This window comes from Arachis duranensis, chromosome 2 (genome assembly GCF_000817695.3).
Source record: "Arachis duranensis cultivar V14167 chromosome 2, aradu.V14167.gnm2.J7QH, whole genome shotgun sequence".
NCBI lineage: Eukaryota > Viridiplantae > Streptophyta > Magnoliopsida > Fabales > Fabaceae > Arachis > Arachis duranensis.
The window spans coordinates 1,477,686-1,482,237 of NC_029773.3; positions in this window are offsets into that span (position 1 = coordinate 1,477,686).

The following is a 4,552-nucleotide window of genomic DNA, read 5'->3' on the forward strand; positions in this document are numbered from 1 at the left end:
ACCATATATCAACAAGAAATAAAAAGTTTCTAAAGAAAAAAAAAATTGGTTGACAAAATTATTTAAATTAAAAAATCAAAATTTTTAAATTATTAGTTACTTAGATTATTTTATTAGTTAAATATTAATGGTAATTAATTATAACAGGAATACATATGAAATATAAAATGTTAATGAACAATATGAAGTTTACTATTAATATCTTTGATTTTTTTATTAGAAATTTAATACTAATTATCACCATATTTATTATATCTTATTTGCTAATATTCAATCATGCAATCTCACGAATATTAATAGATAATTTTGTATATTTCACAATGTATAACTATATATACACTATTGTGTTAATTAATAGGGTATGTTAAGGTTGATTCTTTGTAAAGAAATATGCTGTAATTCTTAAAATAATAGCTTAACATAATATATTGATGCACATTGTATATAATTCGAATTACTCCAATTCGAACCAGTAAGTGTAAAAAATTATGTCAATGATATAATCTCCCTATATTCGTTTAAGAGATTGCAAATTCGAATCTCTTTATCTTCAATAAAAAAAGAAGTGTGGAAAATTATGAGAAAATCAAAACAGCTTGCAATTAGACTCCTTTGAGTTGTGATTTCAAAAGCCCGGGATGCATGCAATGTTTCAACGTATATAAAGAAGCTAATTCTTGTGCATAAATTTGTAAACTCTTGTGGTTAGGCTTCCCAAAATGGATGCTGGTTATGTGTACGAGGGGTACAAGGTGGGAAGACTTTTCCGATAAAACATCCACTGTATTAAAATAATTCTCAAATATTTAACAAAACAACTCTTAAAATTATACTTTAAGGTTGGAGGTTTATCCTATCTAAATAATAATGCTACATATGCAGAACATAAATCTAAGTGAAAAACAAATTAAAGAACCCTAACAGAACACTAAAAACTAAAAAAGAAGAGTTCCTTCAAAGAACCTATTCATCTCTCTGTGAAGTTGGAAATATCAGGCAGCGGCATAATGGGCAAGAATATGGCGATTGATGATCGGCACAATGCCGGAGCCAACGGAACATGCGAGCAATTTGTGCGAACAACTTCTACACTTGAATCTTCAGTACCATGTCCAAACTCTTCCAAACAAATACTGCATTGTTCAGCATCATCATCTCGCTTATCAATTTTGGGTCTCTCCAACAGATTCACGAGTCGGGCTAGTTCAGGAACATCTTGACAGAGATCATCATTGTAGAAATCAGAATCTTCCACAAAAATGTGCGTGGTAACATAAAGGTTCACAGTAATCTGTGGCATGCCGGATTCACGCCCTTCACGACTTAGAATTGTTCTTGCGGTTTCACGCATTTCAGGTAAAATTTGGTCTAATAACTGTTAGTGTTGCAAGTGTGAGGAGTGTTAAAGTTAGTCCTACATAAAAAAAAAACAAGAAAGAGTGAGAAGTTTATAAGATGAGAGACCCATTAACTTAACACATTAAGGTTTTGAGTTGGATGTGGTGTTTGCAAGTGTGAGGAGTGTTGAAGTTAGTCCCAAGAAAGCTTCATTGGCAGTCGTAGTTGTAGAAGACGCAAAGTCAAAGTCAGCGGTTTGGTTTGCGGGCTGGGTAATTTGGATCAATTGTTTGGTGAAACTGAAGATAATGGAGAAGAAATCATGGAAAAAGCATTCTTGTGGCATGGTGGGTATTCAATGGAATTGATTCCCCATGAAAAAGAGGTGAATTCCATTGCAAGGTAGTGAGAGATCTTGATTTCCGATAGCTGGTTTAATTGTATTACTATAGAGTCTTACAAGGAAAAAATCTTTTGTTAACTGATCCAATCTTTATCTAAACCATAAGATAGTTTTAAATTTGGTTCGGATTTATTATTGATTGGTATTTCCGATACATCTTTATCTTAATTTAATTAAATATCTTTTGAAAGAATTCAGCTAAATATTTTAATACATAAATCAAATATTACGATTTGAAAGTTGGCTTGGATTATTATTGTTGTTTAATTGTATTAAAAATTAAACTTTGAATTTGATCTTAAAAAGATTCAAGTATTTGTGTACTTAATTTTAATAGGGTAGTACTAGGTAGCCAAAGAGTAATTACAATATAGAAATATTAAAAAAAAATTTCCATTCTCTTGATAAATAATTGATATACACCTCCTTATCACTCACCCTCCTTATCATTCACATTTATTGTGCGTGGTTAGAGTCATTAATGTTCTTTCTAAAATTAGTTTCAGTTTCTCTCAAATCAAATTCCTAATATCCCTCAATCACATTATTACTCATTAAAATGTAATTTTTCTGCAAAAATTATGGAGGTTAAATTAAAAAATTTTAACAACTTTTACTATACAACTCATATTTTACATATAGACTATTAGAAAATAAAAAATAAAGAATGAAAAATAAACAAAAATTAAAAAATAAATTTTTAAAAATAATTATTAATTCATCATATAAAAATTAATAAATAAGTATACATATGAATATTAAATAAAAAATATTAAAATAATTAAAATCATGATCTATTAGTGCACATATGAGATAATTTGAAGAATACAATAAGACGCATAGTTTAAAATTTGGTAATATTAATTATAAAAATTTATTAATTATAGATATCATAAGTATGAAATTATGAATATTATGTGCACAAAATTATGGATGTTATTAATATGAAATTATAAATGTTATGTGTATAAAGTTATGGATGTTATGAGTAAATTTATCAATTAAATAAATTAATTTAAGAATTTGACATTTTTAAATTCAATTATCATAAAATTTAAACATTTGTAGTAACTTGATAGTTACTTATGCAATAACTAAAAAATGATATGTGTGTGGATGTAATGTCTAATAAATATGAATTTAATTTTTAGATGTTAATTGTATGTAATTATAGATGTTATATATATGAACTTATGAATGTTATGTGTATGAACTTAGTTAGTACAGTATAATTATAAATGCACATAAAAACACAAAAAAATTATATCAGTTTATTACCATACCTCATCAAAGCTAATATGGTTATATTTTCGAAAATTAGTTGACTGACAACAATTTCATTGAGTGAGTTGTCTGTTGTTCAAATTATTCTTCAGTTCCTTCTGACATAAGTACTGTGTTAAGGTCGATTTCAAATGTCATACTATTTGCAATGATAAAAACGATTTTTTGTAAATTTCTTTGGCCTATCCCAATTATGCTTGTAATTGAACTAAAATTGTGTTTGTTAACTTCTAACCTATACGACCTATAATTTATGATCCTTGTAACAATGATAAAAGTATTAAACAAGACTTTCACGTTTTTTAATTCCTAAAATGGTAATAAATGAATTAAAGGAAATAAAATTAAAGTCAATTGCAATTATTTAATGTAATTGATATTATAATTACCGTTCTTAAATATAATTATTATTAATTTTTATTGTATTTTTATATATAAAAATTAAATTATAAAAAAAATATTAAGTATTAATTACAATAGTACCTAATAAAAAGGGATATGATTTTACAATTAATATTATTAATAAGTAGATTTGATAAGAACAGTAATAAGTAGAATGATAAAAGAGTGGAGTAAAAAATAAAACTGTTATTAAATGATATAAATAAAGTAAAATATAAAAAGTTTTGGCTAATTATGACTGAAAATTTTGGTTATCAAACTTTTTTCATTTTAAAAATACTAATATACTTAAGGAGCAAGAGGTTAATTTGTTATTTCCAAACAAAAACGAAAAGCCGTTGTTAATGCAAGATTAGGTTCGAAATTATCACACAATGTGCTTAATTTCTACCCAATTTATAACGGCCAAAATTTATTTATTTGTTCGTCTGCATTAACATTAGCCTTGCTGGTGGTTCTTTTCAAATTTTATAGAATAAATTCTCTAACATGGACGTTATAGGAAGAAACATGATATTAAGAAAAAGGACTATTACCCAATTGGCAAGTTTTATGGTCCACTGGAATATTTACCCTATATATATAATTAAATATGATAATAATTAGAATAAAAAATGCTATGTGGACATAAAAAATTAATTATTAAGTTAATCATTATATATGTGTTATATTTATGTATAAATACATATATAATTTAATTTATTTTTAATATATATTTTATATTTTGATATATATTCTATTTTGACTAAGCTTGCTTTCGGTTTGCTCCAATTTGGAGATGAAGGATTTGAGGCATATGAACTTAACTGGATTAGGATGAGCTGTTTCAATTTCAGTTTTCGGTTAACTTGGAACTACATTGTTTGTGTTGAATTTGTCATAGTTGAGTATTAACAATGAAGAACTCTTATTTCACAGAATTGTTACAACTTAAAAGAACCATAAATTTGTTGGATTGTGAAAGAGTATCTTGTTATAGTATTGGCAAGGCCTTTGTTGAGGAAAATAACACCACCTAGATTTTCTCTTCCTAAGTCATGGATGCTTTGTTGTACTTGTACCTAATATATCATTTTTAATGAAGGTAAAAACTCATATGAAATTAAAAATTGACAATAGTTAAAT